At 48.1% G+C, this 13,213-nt stretch overlaps 1 pseudogene; it reads right to left on the reverse strand.

Annotated features, from left to right (window-relative positions):
- Positions 1-5,777: 5,777 nt before the first annotated feature.
- Positions 5,778-13,213, reverse strand: part of LOC120059573 — a 77,324-nt pseudogene continuing 69,888 nt past the window's right edge.

Here is a 13,213-nt window from a genome sequence, read left to right on the forward strand (position 1 = left end):
GGTATTACAATCCATGACATATGTTATGGGTATTACAATCCAAGACATATGTTATGGGTATTACAATCCAAGACATATGTTATGGGTATTACAATCCAATACATATGTTATGGGTATTACAATCCATGACATATGTTATGGGTATTACAATCCAAGACATATGTTATGGGTATTACAATCCAAGACATATGTTATGGGTATTACAATCCAAGACATATGTTATGGGTATTACAATCCAAGACATATGTTATGGGTATTACAATCCAAGACATATGTTATGGGTATTACAATCCATGACATATGTTATGGGTATTACAATCCAAGACATATGTTATGGGTATTACAATCCATGACATATGTTATAGACATTGTGGCTTTTAAAGGCAATTTCCGATTGAGCCGACATATGCAGCGTTGGATCTCTACGAACGTGGGAACATTGCCTTTAAAAACCCACAATGCCTAAAATCCCAAGATCGGTTTGAATCTCAGCCGTAGGTATCTGAAGACCACTGGAATGGGTCTCAAGGCATGCATACTGTGTGAATTTCAACATCTTAACCAGACCGCCAACTCACAGACATGATAGGTTTACAAAAAGGTTTATTTTATGTGCATTAATTTAGCATTTTACATGACTAAGGGCTCTCTTTTGATGGAGCTCCCTCCCATCTTCTGTAGCCTATAAATGTGTAATAATCGCTCAAATTAAATCAAGATTATTGAATCATATCCAATATGATAAACTAAAGTTATTCAAATGAGTTGGCTGTCCTTGGTTGAAATACATGAGTTGGCTGTCCTTGGTTGAAATACATGAGTTGGCTGTCCTTGGGTGAAATACATACCGGAAATGGATAAATGCACGATCCATTTGACACAAATAACAACGGATTACTATAGGTTTACCTTTACATTCATAGAAAAAGTAACCTTCTACTTCCTAGCATACTACTGTAACAAACTCGTCCTTTGATGTTCATATTTACAATGGATGGACATTCAAATCATATCCGTTGCATTATACATCTGCATAGAGAAACAACATAGTATTTACATGAATTGATCTATTCACACGTGTTGTTCTAAACACTAACTCAATCCCATGGCGTAAAACATTTAGCATTCTCTGTTTGAAGGAAATTAAGTTGATCAAAATGAGAATGTTAAGTAACACAAAGTGAAATGCATATTAAGATGTATATATTTTCAGCTGTAGTGGACAGTGACCCAACATCATCATCAAACACCAAGAACAAGGATTGTTTAGTATAAGTCACAGCATGCAAACTCTCCTCTTCACTGCACAAGACGAGGTATGATCAAGAGACGCACGACTAACTGTGGCACACACACATACGTCCCTAGCCACACTGACAAGACGTGGCTTTGCAAAGTGAGGGATTGTAAGGCCACACAACAGTCCACATATTCAGTTAACCAGTATAGCATGAGCCAGGGTCGACCCAACCTCACCTCACTGTACAGGAACCAGGGTCAACCTCACCTCACAGGAACCAGGGTCAACCTCACCTCACAGGAGCCAGGGTCAACCTAACCTTACCACCGTACAGGAGCCAGGGTCAACCCAACCTCACCTCACCGTACAGGAGCCAGGGTCAGCCTCACCTCACCGTACAGGAGCCAGGGTCAACCTAACCTTACCACCGTACAGGAGCCAGGGTCAACCTCACCTCACCGTACAGGAGCCAGGGTCAACCTCACCTCACCATACAGGAGCCAGGGTCAACCCAACCTCACCTCACCGTACAGGAGCCAGGGTCAACCTCACCTCACCGTACAGGAGCCAGGGTCAACCTAACCTTACCACCGTACAGGAGCCAGGGACAACCTAACCTCACCGTACAGGAGCCAGGGTCAACCTAACCTCACCATACAAGAGCCAGGGTCAACCTCACCTCACCGTACAGGAGCCAGGGTCAACCCAACCTCACCATACAGGAGCCAGGGTCAACCTAACCTTACCACCATACAGGAGCCAGGGTCAACCCAACCTCACCTCACTGTACAGGAACCAGGGTCAACCTCACCTCACAGGAACCAGGGTCAACCTCACCTCACAGGAGCCAGGGTCAACCTAACCTTACCACCGTACAGGAGCCAGGGTCAACCCAACCTCACCTCACCGTACAGGAGCCAGGGTCAGCCTCACCTCACCGTACAGGAGCCAGGGTCAACCTAACCTTACCACCGTACAGGAGCCAGGGTCAACCTCACCTCACCGTACAGGAGCCAGGGTCAACCTCACCTCACCATACAGGAGCCAGGGTCAACCCAACCTCACCTCACCGTACAGGAGCCAGGGTCAACCTCACCTCACCGTACAGGAGCCAGGGTCAACCTAACCTTACCACCGTACAGGAGCCAGGGACAACCTAACCTCACCGTACAGGAGCCAGGGTCAACCTAACCTCACCATACAAGAGCCAGGGTCAACCTCACCTCACCGTACAGGAGCCAGGGTCAACCCAACCTCACCATACAGGAGCCAGGGTCAACCTAACCTTACCACCATACAGGAGCCAGGGTCAACCCAACCTCACCTCACTGTACAGGAACCAGGGTCAACCTCACCTCACAGGAACCAGGGTCAACCTCACCTCACAGGAGCCAGGGTCAACCTAACCTTACCACCGTACAGGAGCCAGGGTCAACCCAACCTCACCTCACCGTACAGGAGCCAGGGTCAGCCTCACCTCACCGTACAGGAGCCAGGGTCAACCTAACCTTACCACCGTACAGGAGCCAGGGTCAACCTCACCTCACCGTACAGGAGCCAGGGTCAACCTCACCTCACCATACAGGAGCCAGGGTCAACCCAACCTCACCTCACCGTACAGGAGCCAGGGTCAACCTCACCTCACCGTACAGGAGCCAGGGTCAACCTAACCTTACCACCGTACAGGAGCCAGGGACAACCTAACCTCACCGTACAGGAGCCAGGGTCAACCTAACCTCACCATACAAGAGCCAGGGTCAACCTCACCTCACCGTACAGGAGCCAGGGTCAACCCAACCTCACCATACAGGAGCCAGGGTCAACCTAACCTTACCACCATACAGGAGCCAGGGTCAACCCAACCTCACCATACAGGAGCCAGGGTCAACCTAACCTCACCATACAGGAGCCAGGGTCAACCTCACCTCACCATACAGGAGCCAGGGTCAACCTCACCTCACCATACAGGAGCCAGGGTCAACCTCACCTCACCATACAGGAGCCAGGGTCAACCTCACCTCACCGTACAGGAGCCAGGGTCAACCTCACCTCACCGTACAGGAGCCAGGGTCAACCTCACCTCACCGTACAGGAGCCAGGGTCAACCTCACCTCACCGTACAGGAGCCAGGGTCAAACTCACCTCACCTCACCGTACAGGAGCCAGGGTCAACCTAACCTCACCTCACCATACAGGAGCCAGGGTCAACCTCACCTCACCATACAGGAGCCAGGGTCAACCTCACCTCACCATACAGGAGCCAGGGTCAACCCAACCTCACCTCACCGTACAGGAGCCAGGGTCAACCTCACCTCACCTCACAGGAGCCAGGGTCAACCTAACCTTACCACCGTACAGGAGCCAGGGTCAACCCAACCTCACCTCACCGTACAGGAGCCAGGGTCAGCCTCACCTCACCGTACAGGAGCCAGGGTCAACCTAACCTTACCACCGTACAGGAGCCAGGGTCAACCTCACCTCACCGTACAGGAGCCAGGGTCAACCTCACCTCACCATACAGGAGCCAGGGTCAACCCAACCTCACCTCACCGTACAGGAGCCAGGGTCAACCTCACCTCACCGTACAGGAGCCAGGGTCAACCTAACCTTACCACCGTACAGGAGCCAGGGACAACCTAACCTCACCGTACAGGAGCCAGGGTCAACCTAACCTCACCATACAAGAGCCAGGGTCAACCTCACCTCACCGTACAGGAGCCAGGGTCAACCCAACCTCACCATACAGGAGCCAGGGTCAACCTAACCTTACCACCATACAGGAGCCAGGGTCAACCCAACCTCACCTCACTGTACAGGAACCAGGGTCAACCTCACCTCACAGGAACCAGGGTCAACCTCACCTCACAGGAGCCAGGGTCAACCTAACCTTACCACCGTACAGGAGCCAGGGTCAACCCAACCTCACCTCACCGTACAGGAGCCAGGGTCAGCCTCACCTCACCGTACAGGAGCCAGGGTCAACCTAACCTTACCACCGTACAGGAGCCAGGGTCAACCTCACCTCACCGTACAGGAGCCAGGGTCAACCTCACCTCACCATACAGGAGCCAGGGTCAACCCAACCTCACCTCACCGTACAGGAGCCAGGGTCAACCTCACCTCACCGTACAGGAGCCAGGGTCAACCTAACCTTACCACCGTACAGGAGCCAGGGACAACCTAACCTCACCGTACAGGAGCCAGGGTCAACCTAACCTCACCATACAAGAGCCAGGGTCAACCTCACCTCACCGTACAGGAGCCAGGGTCAACCCAACCTCACCATACAGGAGCCAGGGTCAACCTAACCTTACCACCATACAGGAGCCAGGGTCAACCCAACCTCACCATACAGGAGCCAGGGTCAACCTAACCTCACCATACAGGAGCCAGGGTCAACCTCACCTCACCATACAGGAGCCAGGGTCAACCTCACCTCACCATACAGGAGCCAGGGTCAACCTCACCTCACCATACAGGAGCCAGGGTCAACCTCACCTCACCGTACAGGAGCCAGGGTCAACCTCACCTCACCGTACAGGAGCCAGGGTCAACCTCACCTCACCGTACAGGAGCCAGGGTCAACCTCACCTCACCGTACAGGAGCCAGGGTCAAACTCACCTCACCTCACCGTACAGGAGCCAGGGTCAACCTAACCTCACCTCACCATACAGGAGCCAGGGTCAACCTCACCTCACCATACAGGAGCCAGGGTCAACCTCACCTCACCATACAGGAGCCAGGGTCAACCCAACCTCACCTCACCGTACAGGAGCCAGGGTCAACCTCACCTCACCATACAGGAGCCAGGGTCAACCAAACCTCACCTCCCCGTACAGAAGCCAGGGTCAACCCAACCTTACCTCACCATACAGGAGCGTTATCAGCTCAACACATCTACCAGGAAATCATGTCAGTCTGTAGCATCCTCATACTGTTCCGAGCTCAGAGGAGCATCAATTAGCAGTGGCCGCTAGGTGGTAGAGCTGAGCCACTCTACAGAACAGTCAGTTGAAAACATTCTTGAATTATTGCTGTATCTTAGTGGTTAACTCAGTTTCCATTCCATCTGATACTGTGCAAATAACATTGAAAGTAGGATGTAGTGTTAACTCAACATTGGCAACGTCAAGTGCTGTGGTCAACTCCTACTGGTGTAAAAAATGCTTTGCTGTATACATTTTAGGTTGGTGAACATTTTGAGATGGGCATTCTAGTATCCTGCGAGTTTTTTCTGAGATGCTTTTTAATGATGTCACAAAAAGGAGATTTATTGACAGTGTATAATTGATTGTAATGCTTTGATGTCAGAATCAGAACCATAGAAACTATGATCAGAACTAAGCCTGGAGCTTCAGGTGGCAACAGGGTTGCTAGCCTGATTTCTCCAATGTATTATGACAACAAGAAATCCAGGAAATCTTTCCTCTCTCTTTCTCCTTTCATTTCTGACAAACACAAAAAAAAAAAACATCAACCAAACCGCTGGAGCCCTACTGTCACAGCCCTTAACCTCCCCTCCCTCCCTATCTCTCCTCAACCTCCCCCTACCTCCTCGGTCTCCCTCTCCTTCACTGCAGGAGGGCACTGAGACTGGCATTTCTGTTCCAGCAGGGTGTAATCTGCACCCAGCATCATCCCATGCTGGGCAGGATGGTCTGATAGACAGGGGGGTGAGAATGACTGGCGCTAACGAACATGTGACCTGGGCCCCATGCCAGCCGTGCCAACACTCTCCAGGGCCACATGTTCAGATGCCAAACGTTGCAGATAGAAATGCCTTGAATAGAGCCGACATGATTGCTTGTTTTACATGTCGGAAAGGCATGCTTGTTCTACATAACATATTTCTATCTGAACGTTCCAAAACGCTGCGTCCTGCTGAACCGACCCCTAGTTCATGACACAAGACCCGCTTCAGATCAATCATCAACAAAACAAACCCATAATACAGTTTGCCCAGGATAACCTCTTCATTCACCTCCCCAAAGACAGTCAACTGCACTCAAGTGTTTTGGTGCTTGGTTTTTATAAATCACTCTTTGAGTCATTTAGTTTCAGAAAATCAAATGAAAGGCAACAGAAAACACCCATTGTTGCATTATAACATGACACTCAGAGAGAGGGAGTGGATACAGTAATTGAAGATTTTGTGTGGAGGTGTGGGCTGAAAACAATATGTCAAGTTTGTTTACCAAATCAATCAATCAGCGATGATCATTGATTTAAGTTTGTTTACCAGTTCTCTCCAGTTGATGGCTAAGCTGCTTTGCATATACAGTGCCCTCAGAAATTATTTTTCCACATTTTGTTGTGTTACAAAGTGGGGTTAAAATTGATTTAATTGTAATTTTTTGTCAAAAATCTACACAAAATACTCTGTAATGTCAAAGCGGAAGAAAAAGCGAGCGAGCGGTTTGCTGATGAACAGAGGGCCTCATGATGGCGGTGGGGTTATTGTATGGGCAGGTATAAGCTACGGACAATGAACCCAATTGCATTTTATCAATGGCAATTGGAATACACAGAAATACCGTGACGAGATCCTGAGGCTCATTGTGAGGCCCATTTTTTTAAGGTATCTGTGACCAACTGTATTCTGTGTTACCATAGAAATCCATAGATTAGGGCCTAATTAATTTATTTCAATTGACTGATTTCCTCATTTGAACTGTAACTCAGTAAAATCTTTGAAATTGTTGCATGTTGCGTTTATATTTTTGTTCGGTATATTTTCTACATCAATAACTTTCACAGACTGTAACTCCTCCCTCTGCATATGCATGTGAACGTTCTAAGTGTACAGCATTGTGTTGATACATCATGGCATAGTCAGTTATATTTCTCCCTTCTCTTCAGAAGTGACGGTGCTTGTGGCTATTGCATTGGGTGCTCAATCTACCCACCCCTACGTGTTCAATGGCACAATGTATGAATACATTCATTCTATGTGTAGATATAAACTGTGTTAAGCATGCACAGTTGTAGGGGGAGGCGTCATCGACTTGCAATGAAATGGCAATGGCATAGGGTTTAAAGAGATGAGAGAGATGTCAAGTGTGTGTGTGTGAGCATCAAATATGTGTAGACCCAAAGGGGGGGGGGGGTGCTGTCCCACTACAGTGGGGGTGTCAGATGTGACGGTGGAGGTCGGGCAGGTCTGAGGAGGTGAGGGCGGGCCGGGGCTCGATGCCTCTGGTCTTCATGAACCCCAGCAGCTGCTCAGGGATCTCAGCCAGCACGTCCTTAGCCAGCCGGGCCATGCTCAGGACCTGGTTCCCCGAACGGTCCATGTAGTCCCGGAAAGGAACGAACTGTAGGGGGGTTGGGGGGGACGATGACAGGGACAGGACACACTGTAGTAGAGCACTGGAAGTCTTCCCTAACGTCTGGGAGAATAAACTTCTTGGTTCTTGTGAATAAATACATTACTGTATCAGAACTATTACAGCGTGGGGTTTTACTTGTGTCAAATATAACGTTAGTGCACATAGACTAAATGTTTAACATTTCTCGGTTGTCTGGCCACAACCTACCTGCACAATGTCTCTTTCAGCAAAGTGCCCCCTGAAGGACACTCTGACCTCATCACCATCTAGCTCCTCCATGGCTAGACAGAGAGGGGGGATAATAGAAAAACAAAGATAGGGAACACAAGTCAGTTTGACACGATACATGAGACGTTTTCAGACTAGCACTCCTGGGAACAGCTCAAGTTAAAACGTCTGCAGATACTAGAACGGGACTGTGAAGTGGTGCTAACAGTTATTTAAAACCAGACCACTGTTAAAGGACCGTCGACCCGTTGATACTGCGTGGCTCAGCCGGTGGAGCGTAACGCCAGGGTTGTGTGTTCGACTCCCATGGAGGACCAGTATGAATAAATATAAAAACGTATACACTCACTAAGTTGCTCTGGATAAGAGCGTCTGGATAAGACTAAAATGTAAAATGAATAGAAGGGTAATTCTAAAAGTCTTACAGAACATCTCATTGAGTCTGATACTGAGACAGATCAACCCTGTCATAAAGAAGCATTCATAACCGCACACAACTCCCAGATACACACAGGATCGGACAAATAAACCAGACAAGCCTTGAAGCACACAGACACACATTTTCTCAAAAAGCTACTGGTGAAGAGTTGCTCCAATGTGCTGCTAACAAGCAGTCTGACCGTGTGACCTGAGCAATTCTTGGCTGACTTCAATGCTTTCGATTGCCTAACCAAGGGGAACATTTAGCCAAATCGAGCGCAGATGATGCCTAGGGTTACGCCTCGCTGGGCTGGAACGGAGACTCCCCTCCCTCCCTTCGTTAAGGAGACATTGATCTGAAGAGGGCCAGGATACTTGACTCTGCAACACTGATTTTCTAAAGGAACCCTCAAAGGAGAAAAGCTCCTTATAAGTAATCCAATAACAGCTGACAGGAGAGTTTGCTCCTCTGTTCTACCTCTAGGGGCGCCATGCTCACCGTCAAACTCTGCAGGTCCGACCCCGATGATGATGATGGACATGGGGAGAGCAGCTGCCTGTAGGGAGAGAAAAAACTAATAGTTACAGACAGACAGTAGTAGGCTATGCTTGGTTTGCAGACAGCCGCAACTCAGAACAATGCACTGTCCGCAGATAAGATGAACTGTACTGTACTCACATTGACTACAGCCTCCTTGGTCTGCACCATGTCAGAGATAACTCCGTCTGTGATCATCAACAACACAAAATACTGAGAGCCATCCGTCACATCCTGCGCAGACCTGAGGGGAACACGCACGCACACACTGGAGAGTTCAAACTCAGGGAGGACTGTGTGCCTAAATGGGATTGAGAGTATGTGTGTTAACGTCAATTTATGTCATGGCAAATGTTTACAGCCTCTCAATAGAGACTAAACGAAGGACCGTTTTCCAGTGAGCCTTGACCCTTTGACCTCTGTCATTACCCAGCAGTCACCTCTCATCTCGGAACGAGAGGATCGACCCCCCCCCAAAATAAAAATACAAGAGAAAAATGTCACGTGGTAGTTTTTTCCCAAAACAATTTCATCAAGAGAGCCCAAGAGGCACTGCAAGAAATAAAATGAACAACAGAGAGACTAGATACATTTCAGGTCCAATCTGTTATTATGTTAGACAAGCTCCAAGACACGTGCTTCTACACCTGCATTGCTTGCTGTTTGGGGTTTTAGGCTGGGTTTCTGTACAGCACTTTGAGATATCAGCTGATGTAAGAAGGGCTAAATAATATGATGTGTCACAGGTGTCTGTCTGTAGGCTATCGACAATGTCCTCCCTGGATTTTCCTTCACCTGGTTTAGGCTCTCAAAATACACCCCTAATAAAAAGGTAATTAAAGTGTTCCACTTAACTGAGTGTAGCATGGATCCTTGTCTGAGACCTGGGCTGAATGAGGGCTTTACAGTGCTCTGACAAATCTAAGAGCCAGGTAGCAGTGCTGTAAGGGTCTAGGGATGAGACACAGGGGCTGTGACACAGGGCTGGTTATTACAGCACACAGAAGAAAAAACAAACCCCTTGCCTTTCTTGCACTTTTATATTGAACTTTTATTTAAACAGGGATTCAAAATCTCTTTTACAAGAGAGCCCTGTTACATTACAATAAAAACGGAATAATAAAACATACACACGTGTACAAAACATTATAATTCTGCACACAATTACAAAATAAACATATTTAAGCAATCACATTCAACTACATTGAGGTCCTACTTGTCTTTTCATACTAACTGTGGCTCAGTTGGTACAGCATGGGGCTTGCAATGCCAGGGTTGTGGGTTTGATTCCTACGGGGGACCAGTATTAAAATAAAAAGTATGAACATGTATGCACTCACTACTGTCGCTCTGTATAGGAGCGTCTGCTAAATTACTCAAATGTCAAAAATGTCTTGACTTTGCTGATAGCTGCTTTATTGAGGGGATTATTTATTTTACTGTGGACTCACCTAGCTATCTTAAAGCGTCAATCAGCAGTATAAATAACAACAAGGCATTATCCCTTCACCTGTTTGGTAAACAGCTGATGGATGGGGCTGGAGAAATGTAACCACTGTCAAATTCATAGACATATCTATGGATGGATGCAAGGACTGACCATCCATGACACAGTATAACTCAGGGGACTTCTGAGTAGCGCAGCGGTCTAAGGCGACGCATCAGAGTGCAAGAGGCGTCACTACAGTCCCTGGTTCAAATCCAGGCTGTTTCACATCTGGCCGTGATTGGGAGTCCCATAGAGCGGCGCACAACTGGCCCAGCGTCGTCCAGGTTTGGTCTGGGTAGGCCGTCATTGTAAATAAGAACGTGTTCTTAACTGACTTGTCTCCTTAAATAAAGGTTCAATAAATATAAGTTAGATCTAACCATATGTAACGGATGTGAAATGGCTAGCTAGTTACGCGCTAGTAGCGTTTCAATCAATTACGTCACTTGCTCTGAAACCTAGAAGTAGTGTTGCCCCTTGCTCTGCAAGGGCCGCGGTTTTTGTGGAGCGATGGGTAACGACGCTTCGTGGGCGACTGTTGTTGATGTGTGCAGAGGGTCCCTGGTTCGCGTCGGGGCGAGGGGACGGTCTAAAGTTATACTGTTACACATATATTCTTTGTTTACAAACATTGGAGTAAAACAAGCGTATATTTTGGGTTCTGATTGGGTTGAATAAAGTTCATGAGGCATTTATAAGTTATAATTTTCAAGAATCAATGGGTACAGATCATTAAAGGTCATGAACAATCAAAATCATGTTTTTCATGAAATTGGATGATATTTGAATGAAGGAAACCTAGATCAAAGTATGATGACCAAAGCATGAAAAATGACTGTTGCTTCTACATTGATCAAGTCTGGTTATCTCCCCCATGTCAAACACTTGGATTCATTATTAAGGGGACAAGGTGACATCACCTTACCTCTCATTTTAATACACCAACGGTAACATGATATTCTCTTATCTAATTTAAATAAGTATTGGCTTGTATAAAAAAAAAAATGATATCACTGACGCAAATGTCAATGTTTGAGTTGCTTTGTGTTTCACCAAATTAGCTTGAGATGATTTTACTGCAACACTGTTCACTGCATCCAAGTTGCTTGACATAGGCGTTTCAAAGAGCTGTCAGTCAAAGTGCTCATGAATGTAAGCTCCCCACCCTTTCAGCCTGGCTTTACAAATGTCCTGGTAGTTAGCCATGAGATAAAAAGTATTTTGCAGAATGACTGTTCAGAACCTTTCATTTCTAAGTCCAAAAATGGATTTAGCAACTGCTGATTGCCCCTTTAAGATGAATGCACTAGCTGTAAGTTACTCTGGTAAGTCAGAGCCAAATGACTAAAAGGTTAATTGTAATTAATCTGGTAAATTTACACATCTGCTAGAATGGCCTTCCAATGCCATGTCGTCTTCAATTTCCCATCACATGGTCAGTAACCCGAATGCAATTTTAAAAAAAATAATCTTAGCCAGAGCTCTCTTGAAATGACTGCTTCCACGACTTGAGAAGCACCAAAAACTTCTAAACCAGTTGTTTTGTTTATTCCCCCAAAAAGATCCCATAAAATGACTCCCTGCCTCCCTGTTTCAGAACTACCAGAAACTTCTTAATGACACTTGAGGAATCAAATGCTCTCAGCACACATGAAGACTACTCTGAGCAGAAGCTACAGAATAACATCACTAGTCTGAAAGACACATTCTTGAAACATTTCTCCAGACACCTCCACATTGTACTTTTGGTGCAGCAGTCTGCTAGAGGGAGAGCGAGAGCAGCAGTCTGCTAGTCAGAGAGGGAGAGCAGCAGTCTGCTAGTCAGAGAGGGAGAGCAGCAGTCTGCTAGTCAGAGAGGGAGAGCAGTAGTCTGCTAGTCAGAGAGGGAGAGCAGCAGTCTGCTAGTCAGAGAGGGAGAGCAGCGGTCTGCTAGTCAGAGAGGGAGAGCAGCAGTCTGCTAGTCAGAGAGGGAGAGCAGCAGTCTGCTAGTCAGAGAGGGAGAGCAGCAGTTTGCTAGAGGGAGAGCAGCGGTCTGCTAGTCAGAGAGGGAGAGCAGGGGTCTGCTAGTCAGAGAGGGAGAGCAGGGGTCTGCTAGTCAGAGAGGGAGAGCAGGGGTCTGCTAGTCAGAGAGGGAGAGCAGCAGTCTGCTAGTCAGAGAGGGAGAGCAGGGGTCTGCTAGTCAGAGAGGGAGAGCAGGGGTCTGCTAGTCAGAGAGGGAGAGCAGCAGTCTGCTAGTCAGAGAGGGAGAGCAGCAGTCTGCTAGTCAGAGAGGGAGAGCAGCAGTCTGCTAGAGGGAGAGCGAGAGCAGCAGTCTGCTAGAGAGGGAGAGCAGCAGTCTGCTAGTCAGAGAGGGAGAGCAGGGGTCTGCTAGTCAGAGAGGGAGAGCAGGGGTCTGCTAGTCAGAGAGGGAGAGCAGCAGTCTGCTAGTCAGAGAGGGAGAGCAGCGGTCTGCTAGTCAGAGAGGGAGAGCAGCAGTCTGCTAGAGGGAGAGCGAGAGCAGCAGTCTGCTAGAGAGGGAGAGCAGCAGTCTGCTAGAGAGGGAGAGCAGCAGTCTGCTAGAGAGGGAGAGCAGCAGTCTGCTAGTCAGAGAGGGAGAGCAGCAGTCTGCTAGTCAGAGAGGGAGAGCAGCAGTCTGCTAGAGAGGGAGAGCAGCAGTCTGCTAGTCAGAGAGGGAGAGCAGCAGTCTGCTAGTCAGAGAGGGAGAGCAGGGGTCTGCTAGTCAGAGAGGGAGAGCAGGGGTCTGCTAGTCAGAAAGGGAGAGCAGGGGTCTGCTAGTCAGAGAGGGAGAGCAGGGGTCTGCTAGTCAGAGAGGGAGAGCAGGGGTCTGCTAGTCAGAGAGGGAGAGCAGCAGTCTGCTAGAGAGGGAGAGCAGCAGTCTGCTAGAGAGGGAGAGCAGCAGTCTGCTAGTCAGAGAGGGAGAGCAGCGGTCTGCTAGTCAGAGAGGGAGAGCAGCGGTCTGCTAGTCAGA

Source organism: Salvelinus namaycush, chromosome 14, assembly GCF_016432855.1.
Source record: "Salvelinus namaycush isolate Seneca chromosome 14, SaNama_1.0, whole genome shotgun sequence".
Lineage (NCBI taxonomy): Eukaryota > Metazoa > Chordata > Actinopteri > Salmoniformes > Salmonidae > Salvelinus > Salvelinus namaycush.